Source organism: Hypanus sabinus, assembly GCF_030144855.1.
Source record: "Hypanus sabinus isolate sHypSab1 chromosome Y unlocalized genomic scaffold, sHypSab1.hap1 SUPER_Y_unloc_1, whole genome shotgun sequence".
NCBI classification, from domain to species: domain Eukaryota; kingdom Metazoa; phylum Chordata; class Chondrichthyes; order Myliobatiformes; family Dasyatidae; genus Hypanus; species Hypanus sabinus.
The window spans coordinates 1,235,291-1,253,945 of NW_026779010.1; positions in this window are offsets into that span (position 1 = coordinate 1,235,291).

An 18,655-nucleotide genomic window follows, 5' to 3' on the forward strand; every position below is an offset into this window, starting at 1 on the left:
GGTCCTGCCTTTCAGCTTCACTCCTAACTCCCTGAACTCTCTAAGCAGGACCCCCTCACTCACCTTACCTACATCGTTGGTCCCTACATGGACCACTACTTCTGGGTTCATGCCCTCATTCTCAAGAATAGCCTGCACCCGATCTGAGATGTCCTGGACCCTGGCACCAGGGAGGCAACATACCATCCGAGACTCCCGATCTGCCCCACAAAATCTCCTATCTGCCCCACTAACTATAGAGTCCCCTAAAACTATCGCTCTCTTCTCTTCCCTCCTCCCCTTTCTAGTTAAGGGTTCAACCTCTGTGCCAGAGGCAGGAACACTACAACTCATTCCTGGTAGGTCATCCCCATCAACAGTATCCAGTACGGTATACTTATTGTTAATGGGAATGGCCACAGGGGTGCTCTGCTCTCTCTGCCTGCTCCCCCGCCTCTCTGGACCATCACCCATCTGCCTACTTCTTGGTTTTTTGGTGTGACTACCTCCTGATAACTCCTATCTATCTCTGCCTCTGCCTCCCGAATGATCCGTAGTTCATCCAGCTCCTGCTCCAACTCCCTAACTCGGTCTGATAGGAGCTGCAGCTGGACGCACCTTTTGCAGGTGTGGTCATCAGGGACAACTGTGTTGACCCTGACTTCCCACATACTGCATACGGAGCACACCACTGCTCTGACTGTCTCCCCCATACCTGAACTGGATTAATAGAATAAGTCTAAAAAGCACCTAGCGACCTTACCTTCTTCCCCTCAGCGAGCAATCACACAGGCTTACCGAAGTCCCCTTACGCCGAAGCCCACTTAGCCAAAGGCCAGGACTCTGCTTCCACGGACTCCGCTGCCTGCTCTGAAAAGAACTCATTCTAAACCTAACGTTGTTTCTGTCAGATTACCAAACTCAACCATTCTGGAAAATATCGATGAGAAATTAGCTCATTTACAGCCAGAGCCTAAGCAGCAAATGAAACAATTAATTTTTAAATATAGGGAGTTGTTTCCAGATGTTCCGAGAAGGACTACTATAGCTTTACATGATGTAGATGTTGGGGATGCCAAACCTATTAAACAACACCCATATAGGATGAACATGGAAAAATGTGAACTTGCTGACAAAGAAATTAAATATATGTCAGAGAATAATATTATTTGACCTTCTAACTCGAATTGGAGTTCGCCATGTGTTATGGTGCCAAAGCCAGACGGTAGTATTAGGTTTTGTACAGATTATTGGAAGGCCAATGCTGTAACGAAAACAGACGCATATCCAATTCCTAGAGTAGATGATTGTGTAGATAAAGTTGGAAAAGCAAAGTTGCTTACAAAGATTGATTTATTGAAAGGGTATTGGTGTGTTCCATTAAAGGATAGAGGTAGAGAGATTTCTGCATTTATAACTCCATCTGGGTTATATGAATGTAATGTTCTTCCATTTGGGATGAAGAATGCCCCAGGTACTTTCCAGCAGATGATTAACACTGTGATTCAGGGATTAAAGGATACGGTTGCTTATATTGACTACTTGGTGACAGGAAATGATACTTGGGAAGCACACATTACTGTGGTGGAGAAATTATTTGAAAGACTTTCAAAAGCTAACTTAACTATTAATTTAGCTAAGAGTGAATTTGGACATGCCACTGTGACTTACCTTGGTTATATTGTGGGTCAAGGTAAGGTAGCTCCTGTTCAGGCAAAAGTTCGGGCAATTTTAGAGATTCCCACACCAACTTGAAAAAAAACTCTCAGAAGATTCCTGGGAATGGTAGGATATTACCGAAAATTTTGTAAGTAATTTGCTAATGTTGCCCTTCCATTAACTAACCTCTTGAAGAAGAATGAAAAGTTTGTGTGGACAGTGCCTTGTCAAGAAGCACTGAAAACTATGATATGTCAACAACCTGTGCTTAAGGCACCTGATTTTGACAAACCTTTTTCATTAGCTGTAGATGCTAGTGATGAGGCTGCAGGAGCAGTATTAATGCAAAGGAATGAGGGAGATGAGGTTGATCATCCAGTAGCTTACTTTTCTAAGAAATTTAATAAGCATCTTAGAAACTATTCAACAATAGAGAAAGAATTGTTATCTCTTGTTTTAGCCTTAGAACATTTTGATGTGTATGTTGGTACAACTCAAAAACCACTTATTGTCTACACTGATCATAATCTGTTAGTGTTTCTGAGTAAGATGAAAAACAATAATAGAAGATTATTAAACTGGAATTTAATGTTACAAGTACAATATTTTGATAACTCATATTAAAGGCAAAGATAATGTAATTGCTGATTGTCTATTTCGATGTTGAATGTACAATATAATTTTTTTATGGAGTGATAATTTAACATTTGTAACATTCCTGTGTAATATTTTGTCAGTTGATGGATGATATGTATACTGTGTACATTGTAAATTTTGTATGTTTGTATTTCTTCTCCTGAAAATAGTTAATTGTTAAAATTCTGTTCTTGACAGATCAAAAAAATTTTTTGGAGGGAGGTGTAACATACCCATGGGTATCTTGTACCTGTCAAGTGACCATGATGTAATTGAAGCTATGCTAGAGATGAGGTAATGGTCATGTGATGGGGGAGTGATATCATTTTCCCATCAGTGAGAGGTCATGTGATAGTTTTTTTAAACAGGATATAAAGGGAGAACCCCACCCTGTGACATGGGCAGTCCTCGGTTGAATTTGGTAGTGACTCCATGTTGCTGCGTATTCTGATGTTATAATGTAGTTTCATATAAAAGTGGAGTTTTACTTTCTGCCTTAAGTCAAAGGTTATTGCCAGCCGTTTTGCTACAATACTGCCAGTTAAAATCAAGTTGGAGAGTGAAGAATTGTTGAAGTTCAGGAAGCTGAAAGACTGAAAAGAGTTGATGTTGGCTGTGAAGCAGGTTCGACCTTTGTTTAATCTTCGCCCGAGGAATTAGTAACGAGTATCCATGATAACCCATTCTGTCAGAAGAGCAGAGGGTTGGATACAAAGTTCCGCCAAAGAAAGGTCAGTGCCTTTAAGCCGTTTTATTTCCTTTGATCGTAAATCCTCTGAGGAATATCATACTTCGGCTGGGATCAGCAGTAACTCCACAAGAGAGAATTTACATCATTTCAGGAAGCCTCTCCGTTAACGGACTGTAAATCATTTTGGACTTTTGCATTTCTACTGAGAACTGTTTTCGCATTCTCACTTTAAGAACTGTTTGAGCTGCCGTATTGCAGCTGACTTCCGGTTAAGTTAGTCGTTTGTTTACTTCTGGATTTTTTTAAATAGTGTTTAATAAACAGTCCTGAGCCATCAGAGAGGCAAAGCGTGTACACGCCCAGCGAATCCACAGTCACTTCCAGGACATCGGCGACACGCGGCGCATGTGGAAGGACATCCGGGACATCACCAATTACAGGAAAACATCACCTGACTGAGCAGGTGATGTCTCCCTCCCAGGTGCTCTGAATAACTTCTACGCCCGGTTTGAGGCAGAAAATGACGGGGCGGCGAGGAAGTCCACCCCTCCTGCGAATGACCAGGTGCTGTGTCTCTCCGTGGCTGATGTGAGAAGAACCCTTCCGACATGGAAGGCTGCTGGACCAGACAACATCCCTGGTAGAGTGCTCAGAGGGTGTGCAGACCAGTTAGCAGATGTTCTCACTGACATCTTCAACATCTCCCTGAGCAGCGCCATCGTTCCAACGTGCTTCAAGGCTGCCACCATCGTCCCCATCCCGAAGAAGTCTTCAGTGTCCTGCCTAAATGACTACCGTCCCATTGCACTTACATCCATCATCATGAAGTGTTTCGAGAGGCTTGGCATGAGGCATATCCAGACCCTGCTGCCCCCCTCACTGGACCCCCTGCAGTTTGCGTACCGTCCCAACCGTTCAACAGACGACACCATTGCCACCACCCTCCACCTGGCCCTAAACCACCTGGACAAAAAACACACATACGTTCGAATGCTGTTCAGTTCAGCATTCAGCACATTCATCCCTCAGAAACTGATTGGAAAGCTGAGCCTACTGGGCCTGAACACCTCCCTCTGCAACTGGATCCTAGACTTCCAGACTGGGAGACCTCAGTCAGTCCGGATCGGGAGCAGCACGGGGGCTCCCCAGGGTTGTGTGCTCAGTCCACTGCTGTTCACTCTGCTGACCCATGACTGTGCACCACATGACCGTGGTGGGTCTCATCAGCAAGAACGACGAATCAGCATACAGAGAGGAGGTGCAGCGGCTAACGGACAGGTGCAGAGCCAACAACCTGTCTCTGAATGTGAACGAAACAAAAGAGATGGTTGTTGACTTCAGGAGGGCATGGAGCGACCACTCCCCACTGAACATCGACGGCTCCTCGGTAGAGATCGTAAAGAGCACCAAATTTCTTGCTGTTCACCTGACGGAGAATCTCACCTGGTCCCTCAACACCAGCTCCATAGCAAAGAAAGCCCAGCAGCATCTCTACTTTTCGCGCAGGCTGAGGAAAGTCCATCTCCCACCCCCCATCCTCATCACGTTCTACAGGGGTTGTATTGAGAGCATCCTGAGCAGCTGCATCACTGCCTGGTTCGGAAATTACACCATCTCGGATCACAAGACCCTGCAGCGGATAGTGAGGTCAGCTGAGAAGATCATCGGGGTCTCTCTTCCCGCCATCACAGACATCTACACTACAGGCTGCATCCGCAAAGGAAACAGCATTATGAAGGACCCCATGCACCCCTCATACAATCTCTTCTCCCTCCTGCCATCTGGGAAAAGGCTCCGAAGCATTCGGGCTCTCACGACCAGACTGTGAAACAGTTTTTTCCCCCAAGCCATCAGACTCCTCAATACCCAGAGTCTGGACTGACACCTTACTGCCCTATTGTCCTGTTTATTATTTATTGTAATGCCTGCACTGTTTTGTCCCCTTTATGCAGCCCTGAGTAGGTCTGTAGTCTAGTGTAGTTTTTCTCTGTGATTTTTTTATTACGTAGTTCAGTTTAGTTTTTGTACTGTGTCATGTAACACCATGGTCCTGAAAAACGTTGTCTCATTTTTACTATGTACTGTACCAGCAGTTATGGTCGAAATGACGATAGAAGTTGATTTGACTTGACTTGACTTGAAATGTTTTATTTATTATAAAAAAAACCCTGTCTCAATATTATATTTATGGTTGCTGGATTGTAACAATGTGTATGTGTTGTTTGCACACTGTATTGAAGGTATATACGTCTGTTTATTTTGTTATATAGTTATATATAGTGGTTTTACTGGTAAGATACTAACCAGTGTCCGGGATGTCTTCTGACCGGGTGTACGACATCCTAGTACGAGAGGGAAAGCAACCAGAAGTCATGATACATGTTGAGACCAGCAACATAGGCAGGAAGAGGGATGAGGTCCTGAAGTGTGAGTTTCAGGAACTAGACAGAAGGCTGAAGAACAGGACCTCGAGGGTGGCGTTCTCAGGATTGCTGCCAGTGCTACGTGATAGTGATGGTAAGAGTTGGAGGAGATGGCGGCTGACTGTGTGGCTGAGGAGTTGGTGCAGGGGGCAGGGTTTTAGATTTTTGGACCATTGAGATCTCTTCTGGGAAAGGTGGTACCTGTACAGATTGGATGGGTTGCACCTGAACTTGAGGGGGAGCAATATCCTTGCTGGTAGGTTTGCTAGCATTGTTCGGGAGGGTTTAAACTAATTTGCAAGGGGGATGGGACCTGGAGTGATAGAGCAGTGAAAGGAGTGCATGGAGTAAAGCCAGATCTAACATACAGAGAGGTTTTGAGGAAAGAGCAGCAGAATAAAGGGTATAAAGGTAGTAAGGTAGAAGGGCTAAAGTGTGTGTACTTCAATGCAAGAAGCATCAGGAACAAAGGTGATGAACTGAGAGCTTGGATACATACAAGCAATTATGATTTAGTGGCCATTATGTAGACTTGGCTGGCACCAGGGCAGGAATGGATTCTCAATATTCCTGGATTTCAGTGCTTTAAGAGGGATAAAGGAGGGGGGAAGGGGAGGAGGGGTGGCATTACTGGTCAGGGATACTATTACAGCTGCAGAAAGAGTGGGTAATGTAGTAGGATCCACTTTAGAGTCAAGATGGGTGGAAGTCAGGAACAGGAAGGGAGTAGTTGCTCTACTGGGGATATTCTACAGGCCCCCTGGTAGCAGCAGAGATACCGAGGATCAGATTGGAGGCAGATTTTGGAAAGATGCAAAAATAACAGGGTTGTTATCATGGGTGACTTTAACTTCCCTAATATTGATTGGCACTTGATTAGTTCCAAGGGTTTAGATGGGGCAGAGTTTGTTAATTGTGTCCAGGATGGATTCCTGTCACAGTACATTGACAGGCCGAATAGGGGGAATCCCATACTAGATCTAATATTAGGTAACAAACCGGGTCAGGTCACAGATCTGTCAGTGGGTGAGCATCTGGGGGACGGTGATCACCGCTCCCTGGCCTTTAGCATTATCATGGAAAAGGATAGAATCAGAGAGGACAGGAAAATTTTTAATTGGGGAAGGGCAAATTTTGAGGCTATAAGGCTAGAACTTGCAGGTGTGAATTGGGATGATGATTTTGCAGGGAAATGTACTATGGACATGTGGTCGATGTTTAAGGATCTTTTGCAGGATGTTGGGGATAAATTTGTCCTGGTAAGGAAGATAAAGAATGGTAGGGTGAAGGAACCATGGGTGACAAGTGAAGTGGAAAATCTAGTCAGGTGGAAGAAGGCAGCATACATGAGGTTTAGGAAGCAAGGATCAGATGGGTCTATTGAGGAATATAGGGAGGCAAGAAAGGAGCTTAAGAAGGGGCTGAGAAGAGCAAGAAGGGGGCATGAGAAGGCCTTGGTGAACAGGGTAAAGGAAAACCCCAAGGCATTCTTCAATTACATGAAGAACAAAAGGATGACAGAAGTGACCGATTAGAGATAAAAGTGGGAAGATGTGCCTGGAGGCTGTGGAAGTGAGCGAGGTCCTCAATGAATACTTCTCTTTGGTATTCACCACTGAGAGGGAACTTGATGACGGTGAGGACAATATGAGTGAGGTTGATGTTCTGGAGCATGTTGATATTAAGGGAGGGGAGGTGTTGGAGTTGTTAAAATACATTAGGACGGATAAGTCCCTGGGACCTGACGGAATATTCCCCAGGCTGCTCCACGAGATGAGGGAAGAGATTACTGAGCCTCTGGCTAGGATCTTTATGTTCTCAATGTCCACAGGAATGGTACCGGCAGATTGGAGGGAGGCGAATGTTGTCCCCTTGTTAAAAAAAGGTAGTAGGGATAGTCCGGGTAATTATAGACCAGTGAGCCTTACATCTGTGGTGGGAAAGCTGTTGGAAAAGATTCTTAGAGATAGGATCTATGGGCATTTAGAGAATCATGGTCTCATCAGGGACAGTCAGCATGGCTTTGTGAAGGGCAGATCGTGTCTAACAAGCCTGTTAGAGTTCTTTGAGGAGGTGACCAGGCATATAGATGAGGGTAGTGCAGTGGATGTGATCTACATGGATTTTAGTAAGGCATTTGACAAGGTTCCTCACAGTAGGCATGGGATCCAGGGAAGTTTGGCCAGGTGGATTCAGAATTGGCTTGCCTGCAGAAAGCAGAGGGTCATGGTGGAGGGAGCACATTCGGATTGGAGGGTTATGACTAGTTGTGTCCCACAAGGATTGGTTCTGGGACCTCTACTTTTTGTGATTTTTATTAACGACCTGGATGTGGGGGTAGAAGGGTGGGTTGGCAAGTTTGCAGACAACACAAAGATTAGTGGTGGTGTAGATAGTGTAGAGGATTGTTGAAGATTGTAGAGAGACATTGATAGGATGCAGAAGTGGGCTGAGAAGTGGCAGATGGAGTTCAACCCAGAGAAGTGTGAGGTGGTACACTTTGGAAGGACAAACTCCAAGGCAGAGTACAAAGTAAATGGCAGGATACTTGGTAGTGTGGAGGAGCAGAGGGATCTGGTGGTACATGTCCACAGATCCCTGAAAGTTGCCTCACAAGTAGATAGGGTAGTTAAAAAAGCTTATGGGGTGTTAGCTTTTATAAGTCGAGGGATAGAGTTTAAGAGTCACTAGGTGATGATGCAGCTCTATAAAACTCCGGTTAGGCCACACTTTGAGTACTGTGTCCAGTTCTGGCCACCTCACTACAGGAAGGATGTGGAAGCATTGGAAAGGGTACAGAGGAGATTTACCAGGATGCTGCCTGGTTTAGAGAGTATGGATTATGATCAGGGATTAAGGGAGTTAGGGCTTTACTCTTTGGAGAGAAGGAGGATGAGAGGAGACATGATAGAGGTGTACAAGATATTAAGAGGAATAGACAGAGTGGACTGCCAGCACCTCTTCCCCAGGGCTCCACTGCTCAGTACGAGAGGACATGGCTTTAAGGTAAGGGGTGGGAAGTTCAAGGGGGATATTAGAGGAAAGTTTTTCACTCAGAGAGTGGTGGAGGCAGATACACTGGTGAAGTTTAAGAGACTACTAGACAGGTATATGGAGGAATTTAAGGAGGGGGGGTTATATGGGAGGCAGGGCTTACGGGTTGGCACAACATTGTGGGCCAAAGGGCCTGTACTATGCTGTATTGTTCTACGGCTAGAGCATTGGCTAATTAGTAGGAATCAGCAAGTGGGAAATAAAAGGATCCTTTTTTGACTGGCTGCCAATGACTAGTGGTATTCTGTAGGGGTTGGTGTTGGGACTGTTTCTTTTTATTCTGTATGATAATAATCTAGATGATGGAACAGATGGCTTTGTTGCCAAGTTTGCAGATGATACAAAGATTGGTGGAGATGAATGTAGTGTTGAGGAAACAGGTAGGATGCAGAAGGACTTAGATTAGGAGAATGGACAAGAAAGTGGCAAATGAAATTCAATGTTGAAAAATGCGTAGTCATGCACTTTGGTAGTAGAAATAAACATGCAGACTATTTTTATTTGGGGAGAAAATCCAGGGAACTGGGGTTGAGGAGGAGATTGAAAAAAAAGATCAGCCACGATTGAATGATGGAGCATACTCAATGGGCCAGATGGCCTAATTCTGCTCCTATGTCTTATGGTCTATATTCTAATTCATGTGTAGTCATAAGTTAAAAATCCTAGTGTCTAATAGAAGTTCATCACCCCCAATGTGAGAGAGTGGTAAGGGCTGCCAGCATACTTCACTTTCTTCTCAATCCACAATGCCATTTGTATTTCACCTCTGAGTGAGGCCCTGAAAATATACCCCATGTTACCCCCATCAGCCCTACCTCTACAGGGGTGGCCAACCTTTTACATTCCGTGTGTCAATTTTTTCACGCATAAGTTCAGATGTGCCATATAACTCTTGTACCCCCATTCAATTTATGTAAAAAATATGTTAATATAGACATAATTAGCATTTTTACATGATATATTGGTTTAATATAAAAACAAGATAAACTTTACTTACCTTAATGAGACTTTTAACAAATATATTTTGTCTTCTTTTGATTTCTTCCTTTTTCTTATTCACATATTCTCTTTGTTAACTCAGATCCAAACACTAGATTCAGTTTTCCTTCGATTTCAGTCTGATGTCATGTTTTATAGTGTCTATTAAGATCATGTCTTCTATTATGTGAGAAAGTGTTTTCACAAACAATGCATAAATAAGAACTCATTTTCCCTCTGTTCATTGAATTCATGCTTACTATCACTTTCTGCTTTTATTTGCTCATTTTCTTTTGCAATGTGATGGGTAACTGAATGTAAAAACAAGGCTTAATTTTTTTTAAAGTACAAAACTGCAAATGTTCACAAAGGACAAACGAAGCACAACTCCGTAGCGCACAAGTGTCAATTATAAACTGACTGGCAAAAACCTGCGATGCACCGCTGGTGCAGATGCCTGGCGCCTCAGGATCAAACAAGTGTCAAACATGTATTGAACAGTTATGGAACGACTGCAGAACAAAAATCCTTCTTTCCTAGTTTAACTCATTGAACACTTTTTTAAAATTGAAAACACATTAATGTGAAAGAAGATAACATTTTCCAAAAGATGTTTATGAAATAATGAAATCTCTAAAAATAATTGCTAATTGTTAGATTTATTCTCAGTAAAACCCATTTCTAGTTCTAAGCTGCTTGAATTCCTGTTATAGATTTTTTCTACAAATCAGTTTTTGCTTAATACTTTTTGCATGAATTGGCTTACTTTTGTACGGGATAATCACTGGGGTGCAATGCGCCACTTCTAATCATCCAATGCACCACTTCTGGTGAATGAACCAGAACGTAGTATCAGCATGAATCACTGAATCAGAACTAAGCATTACTTGTCGCCACTCTTTATGAGTCCCACCCAAGGCTTTCAATTAACTGTCATGTTCCCGTTATGTTATTGCCTTCTTACGCTTTCATTTCCATTGTAATAATCAATGTTCAGTTATTTCCAAAGCCTCAGTGATGGTAGACATTAGACAAGCATAATGATTAACCCGTTACAATGCACATACTAATGAGAGTTCCATGATATCATTTTGAACTCTTCCACTATCCTAGTGAACATTTTCCCCTCATTGTTAAATTATCTGTTCCTTATTTAGTCACTTGAGTGATCTTACAATAATTCTTCTGTTGGCCAGAATGCCAATGAATCAAGGACAGTGGAAGCACTCAGACTAATTGTCTTTGTTCTTGCAGCATGCTTGAGGATGGAGGCTGCCATTTTGTGAAGTCAGTCTATTCTCCATTTTGTGAGCTTGACATGCTGGGCTTGGTCAGTGTTTTAAAGAAAACACAATGATACTAAAGATAATCTGCTGGACTGGAGATAATTTCCAAATAAGAAGTTATCTCTGAGATGTTCTTTGGTTGGCTATAACATGTAACTTTGTGAATGTTGGGCTTGGTGCCTGCATGTGTGATTCAAGCTCATTGCTGATTGAGAACAAAGAGCCATAAATGATCAACTGTCACTTGATTGGGAGAGGGTAATAAATTGATGCTAGCATGGAGCAGAACAAGGTGTGAAAGGACAGGCCATGACCGTGGCCAACGACACTGGAATGCAATAATTTGAAGTGATAAGGAATGCTATACAAGTGGATGCTTTCTGTGTGCTATTAGCGTCAACTTCGAAGAGTAACTATTGCAGATACAAGCTTGGGCAAGCCTGTGTGAATCAGGACAACGAGGAATGCCTGGCCAACGTAAACTCCCTTGCCTGGGTAATACTCTTGCTATTCGTGTGACTATTGACTATTATGACTATTCGTGTGAGTCAGGAATACCTACCAGGCATGCACACGAGGTAATTAGTAATTAGTGTATGAATTCACATACCTGCAGGGTTAAACAATAAAGGTACTTGACAGTAAATACGAAGTTATCTGTGCCTCGCTAATCATCGTTACAAGTAGTATTCTTTTACAACAGAATTGGTGTCCCTGTTGTGGGGTTGAGGTTAAATCTCCTGTTGAGTCAGCAAGAGACTCGAGCCAGATAACGTGCTGAGAAACAGAAAGAGTGAGGACTGGGTAGCTAGTTAGTACTGACCCAGGATGAAGAATTCAGGGAAATCTGCAAGTCTAAAGGACCTGCACTGTTTTGATTGGAAAGAATTCCTCCAGAAGAATGTATTGGGGAAATAGCCGCAATACGGGGAGTATGTTGGACACACCAGCTGTGAAGGTGGCGCTTTTTTTTAGATTGCCAAAGGAAAGTTGTCAGATAAGGAATTTAAGTAGCTACAGAAGCCAGTAGCAGTTGCGGAGTTAATAGCAAATCAGCAAAAAGCTGACGCAAAGCAATATAAGTTAGAAGATGAAAACAGAATGCTCCAAAAGGAGTTAGAAAATTTTGAAGGAAATTTTACAGATTCATAAGGATGAAGAAGTATGGATTGCAGCTGAAATGTGAGAATCAAAGAAAACAGGAAGAAGCTAATATATCCAAGAAAGAGCCAGGCAGAAGAATTATAGAGTGATTTAACATCAGTTATAAACGTGATACGGAAATCAGTTTCTGAAAAGAGAAGTAATACTAGTGATCATACAAAGTGTTTAAAGCAGATACGAAAACTGCAGAACCAGCTTGCTGCACATAATGATATGAAAATAATAATATAATAATAATATAATTATATAACATAATAATATGATGGGAAAGAGGGGAGGAAAGTAAATATGCAGATATAGATTGGAACAGTTTAGCAGATGATGCGAATAGATATAGTTGTGATAATGATGAAGGCCTCTTTCCTAAAGATCCTCCATGCACGTAGAATGCAAAGGAATCATCCGTGCTAATGGCACCACTAGCCCAAAGTTATCGTGATTTGTAGGTTCAGAGATGACCCTCAGGAACTGTTTCAAGCAACTAGTCATCAGAGATCACTGAGGAAAGGAAATTGATTACATTCAAATATACACTCTGCTTTGCCAGATATACAACAGCAAGTTGGGGGAACAAATGAAGAACTAATGATGGCAATTTTGACTGGTATTAACAAAGGAGACCTGGTACAAACGACACTACCAGACATATAACATCCCTCTGCATTTGCATACCATCTATGGACAGTGTTCCAAGGAGTATATGGAACAGCACTGGATTGAAACCATTTAGGACCAGAGCCCTCAAATAGATGGTTAAGGACTTCAGTGTCCCACTCTACCTATGAATCTAAAAAGGTATTAGAAATGTTTGATCCCACTGAACCTACACATAATGAGGCATGAATACTGAGGAAAATGAGTAGAGCATGGGAAAAGGAGACAAAGGTCAAATAAACCCGCTGATGGGAAATTGCTAACTGTTGGATATAAGGCAGTTGCCTGGAGAAATGACGGTAGGGGACCCATGCCAAATGTAACCCAACCAACAAAGTGATCAGGAAAACCAAAGGAAATGAAACAGTGCTAAGAACGGGAGACTTGGAGGTGGAGTATTTAAATGCTCTATCTGTGGTCAAGAGGGACACATCAAAGGAGAATGCCCAAACCTGAGAAGTGAGAAAGTAGATCAAGAAGGTTTGACCTTGGAGGGGTCAGATAGAACAAACCCAAAAACAATGTGGTGGAGACATTGCCATCTGGGGGATTGCTCCCCGAGCTTCAATGATGGTGTCAGGCCTCACCAACATGGATGTCTGACACAGGTGGGACAAGACTGAAGATCAGAGGCCGCCTTGTTACCTCCTTATAGGACAATGGAGTATCCTGAACCGACATCAATACCACTAATGTAACTAATGCAAATTAGGAAATACAAGGTAAACTTACCTTAAGTGGATTTGCAGGATATACAGAAGTAGGGCGTGTGAGTGCACTCTTAGAAGTTAGAATATCAGGGTAGAATATGCACCAAAGATGAAATATGGATAAAACACAAGGAGATGAGCAATGATCACATGGTACAGCAGGTCACTCTACAGAACTCAGTGGCATTTGCATATTACAAGAATGACTGCGGAAAGATGGCTGGCAGTGTGTGCATTCAAGGTCTGGACCCCAAACCACAGAAGCAATATGGGTTTCCAGACAAAGAGAAGAGAAAGATGTGGGTGAGGTAATACAGAGTTTGGTACAAGGGGTACTGAGGCCAGTAGCCTCCACTAATAATTCATCCATATGGTCGGTGAGGAAACCAGATGGGAGTTGGAGGCTGACATTAGACTATAGAGAGCTGAATAAAGTAACGCCCTGAACAGCCCCAACAGTAGCAACTAACCCAGAAACAGTAGTCAAACAGTTTTAGATGTATTTTGTTTCTGTTTCTGGAAAAGGTTTTTTCTCACTGGGGAGTAGAGTAGAGTTAGATAATGGTACATTTAACAGCCCAGATAATGAAAGATGTCGTTTAATCTTTAGGGATTAAACAGAGATTACATATACACTATAGACCACAGTCTAGTGGAATTGTGGAAAGGATAAAACAAACTTTAAAAAAATGATTGCAAAAAATGGTGCAACAACATGGAACAACATGGCAAGTAGTTTTGTCTCTTGCCTTGTTGATAATAAGAAATACAGCGGCATCATATAAGGTCATACTCCTTATAAACTCATGACCGGGATAAATATGAGAGAGTTAGAGGAATTGTTAGGATTAGATCTGCCAGAAACTAAAATTAATGGGATTGCATCAGAGAAGTGGTACAACAATTGGTAGAGACAGTGAAAGAGACCAATTATGTGGCAACCCACCAAATAGGACAGAAGAAGCAACAGAGTAAAGCCTGCTTTCATTTTAAAGTCAGTCCCATAGAATGAAGCCCAGGACAAAGAGTGATAATTAGAATACCCAACCCCCTTTGTTTTTAAATCGAAGGTTTGCAGGGCCCTATGATATCACAGACAAAGCAAGTCCATCAGTATACAGGGTACTAATCTCTCCAGATAAAAGTAGATGATACCCAACATCAACCAGTTGAAATCGGTGGGGGAGAAACAGGAAAATTATCATCATCAGCACATAACAATTGCAGTACATGATGATCCCAATTTTGGAGACATGACAATTGATGTATATGATAGTTCTGATTTGGATGATCTGAGTTTGGAACAGTTGTTCCAAGAAGATGGAAACTGGTCTAACCAAGGATATAATCTCATTAATATTTCAGAAAAAAACATTCAGTCACCAGATCAGAAAAATCTTGAGGAGTTGTAGTTTTTTTCAACCATTGTATACATAACAGCATAATATTTTATGTAGATGTGATAGTTTTTTTCAACAGGGTATAAAAGGAGAACCCCTCCCTGTGAGGTGGGGCAGTTCATGGCTGAAGTGAATTCACTCCCATTTTGCTGTGTATTCTAAGTTATGACACAGTTTTATTTTAAAGTGGAGTTTTACTTTCTGCCTTAATTCAAAGGTTATTGCCGGCAGTTTTGCTACAATACTGCCAGTTAAAATCTAGTTGGAGAGTGAAGATTCGTCAAAGTTCGGGAAGCTAAAGGATCGAGGAAAGTTGATTTTGATGGTGAAACAGGTTTGACTTTGTTTGATCCTCATTTGGAAGGAATTCATTAGCTGTGCCCATGTTAGTCCCTGCTGTAAGAGCAGAAAGGGCTGGGTGCAGAGTTTCACCAAGGAAAGGTCAGTGCCTTAAACTATTTCATTTTCTTCAATAGTAAATCCCTCGGCAAAGCATACTTCAGCTGCGATCAGCAGTAACGTCAAAAAAGAGGATCTAATTCAAGGAAAGTCTGTCCTTTAACTGACTGTAAATCATTTCGGACTTTTTGCAATACCATTTTAAAGAACTGAGTTCGCAATTCTCGCTTTAAGAACTGTTCAAGCTGCCATATCTCAGCTGACTTCCGGTTAAGTTAAGTCATTTGTTTACTTTTGGGTTTTTTTAGCAATGTTTAATAAATATTTTATTTGTTATAAAAAACCTGTCTCAATCATATATTCATTGTTGCTGGATCGTAACAGAACCATCTGATTAAACGGAAGAAGATTTTGAAAGTTTTTCTTAGATTGAATGCTCAGATTATCTTTGCTCAGGAAACTCATGTGAGGAAGGAGGATAATCAGCATTTTGTTAGGTCTTGGAAGGGACTGCAACTTCACTCTAACTTACAGGCTAAGGTGAAAGGTGTATCTCCTTGATTTCATTTGTTCACTATGAAACAATCTCAGACCCAAATGGTAGATTTCTATTAATCACTGATTTACTTTATAACCAAAAGGTTGTTAAGGTCCATATCTGTGCACCAAATGCTGATGATCCTGAATTCTTTAAACATTTTAAGCATCTCTTCCTAATTTAAATGAATATATGTTAATAATGGGTGGAGTTGTAACTGTAGTCTGAATCCTTCGAAGGACAGGTCTGCGTCCAATCAGGTACCTCCAAACAAATCTGCTATTCTTATTAAATCCTTTTTAGTTGACTCCAGAATTTTTGATATTTGGAAATTTTTACATCTTAACAATAAAGAGTTCTCATTCTTTTCTCATGTATGTCATAATTACCGTAGAAAGCATTCTTCTAGGGTGCATCACAACCTGGTATGGAAGTTGTCCTGTCCAAGACCGGAAGAAGCTGCAGAAGATCGTGAACACAGCCCAGCACATCACACAAACCAATCTTCCATCCTTGGACTCACTTTACACCGCACGCTGTCGGAGCAGAGCTGCCAGGATAATCAAGGACACGGCCCACTTAGCCAACACACTTTTTGTCTCACTTCCCTCCGGGAGAAGGTTCATGAGCTTGAAGATTCGTACGGCCAGATTTGGGAACAGCTTCGTTCCAACCGTGATAAGACTGCTGAACGGATCCTGACCCGGATCTGGGCCGAACCTTCCAAATATCCGGACCTGACTTGCACTACCTTACTTCCCTTTTCTATTTTCTAATTATGGTTTATAATTAAAATTATATACAGATGCAGAATACTCATTAAGTTCATCTTTGTCCTGATTGCTACCTCACAACATCATTTCTCGTGGTCCAGTATCAACTTTGACCTCCTTTTACTTTTATTTGGAATCCTGCTATATATTATTGGCTAGTTTGCCCTTATATTTCATCTTTTACCCTTTTGGATTGCCTTTAATTGGATTTTAGAAGTTGCTCACTCATCCAACTTACCACTCACTTTTGCTACTGTAGATGTCCTTTCCTTGGCTTTTCTTCAGTCCTTAAAGTCCTTTGTCATTCACGATTGCCTACCCCTGTCATTTGAGAACTTCTTCCTCTGTGGGAAATATCTGTCCTGCACCTTGTGAACTATTCCCAGAAACTTCAGCCATCTCTGCTCAGCCATCATCCCTGCCAGTATCCTCCTCCAATCTACCTGGGTAAGCTCATCACTCATGCCTCTGTAATTCCCTTTATTCCATTGCAATACTGATACATGTGAGTTATGATTCTCCCTCTCAAATTTCAGTATGAAATAAATCACTGCCTCCCAAGGGTACCTTTATGTTAAATTCATTAATAAGATTTGGGTTATTCCACAACACTTAGTCTTAGATGGCCTTTCCCTGAGTAGGCTCAAGTGCAAGTTGTTCTAAAAATCCATCGCGTAGGAATTCAACAAACTCTCTCTCTTGTAATCCTACATCAAACTGATTTTCCCAATCCCATGGTATATTGAAGTCTCCCATTACAGTTGTGACATTTCCCTTATTGCATGCCTTTTCCAGCTCCCATTTTGAATCTCAACTCCACATCTTGGTTACTATTTTGAGGCCTATATATTACTCCCATAATATTCTTCTACCTTTGCAGTTTCTCAACTCAACGCACAAAGATTCAACATTCTCTGACCCTATTCTTAAAGAAGTAATTCCATCTCCTACCAACAGCGCTACAACACTGCCTATGCATTCCTATCTGGCCTTTCAATTCTAAGTATATCCTTTGATGTTAGCTCCCAACTATGGCCTTATTTCAGCCACGTCTCAGTGATGTCCACAACATCATACCAAACAATCTCTATTTGTGCTGAGTTTGTAAACCCTATTTCAAATGCTACATGCATTTAAATACAAAACCTTCAGTCCAGCATTCTTTGTCCTTTTGAATTTTGCCTCTGTGACACAAATATAACTCTTTACTCTGTCTACATTTGTACCCAATCATTGGCTTGTCCTGTCTTACATTCATATTACACCCATCAGCTACTTGAAAACCAAATGAATGTTTTCAGTAGCAATGTGTGATAATCAGCCCAAGGGATAAGTTGTAACATATTGAAGTAACCTTAAACAAACATTGGGGGAAGAAATACGCACAAAATGCTGGAGAAACTCAGCAAGTCAAGCAGCATCTATGAAGGGTTTTGCCCTAAAACATTGGTTGTCTATTCCCCTCCATAGATGCTGTCTGACTTGCTGAGTTCCTCCAGCATTTTGTACATGTTATTTAAGATTTCCAACATCTGTATAATCTTTTGCGTTTAATGATTGGGGAAAGTCATTTGATTTCTTGCACCAAATAGTCAGCCAAGAAATGTCAGTGTTTATGTGGCTGATGCATTATAATCCTATCAATAAGTTGCACCTTTGAAGATTGCTGTGCAAAACATTAAGTAAAAAAAAGCTTTAAATATATGCTTTCATGGTTGTTCCAAATTAAATATGAATTGTAAAAGAGTCTGTTGGGTTAAATTAGTTTCTCGTTTGAATGACACTTGCTAATGGGGACACGTCATTCTTTTAGCTAACCAGTGAATACCAGCTTTTAGCTAACTAGTGTGTGTTTGCTAACCAGTGAATACCAGCGTATTGAAACAAAGTGCAATTATGCTAGCACCAAATGTCTTCACATAAGACACCTGACAGATACAACATAGAACATAGAGAACATAAAGCACAATACAAGCCTTTGGCCCACAATGCTGTGCTGAACATGCACCCATTTTAGAAATTACCTAGGGTTACCCATAGCACTCTATTTTTTTAAGCTCCATGTACCTATCCAGGAGCCTTTTGTATCCACCTCCACCATCGTTGCCGGCAGCCCATTCCACGCACTCACCAGTCTCTGCGTAAAAAAAACTTACCCCTAACACCCCCTCTGTACCTACTTCCAAGCACTTGAAAACTGTGCCCTCTCGTGTTAGCCATTTCAGCCCCAGACAGTCCTTCCAGGTGAGGCGACACTTCACCTGTGAGTCGGCTGGTGTGGTATACTGCACCCGGTGCTCCTGGTGTGGCC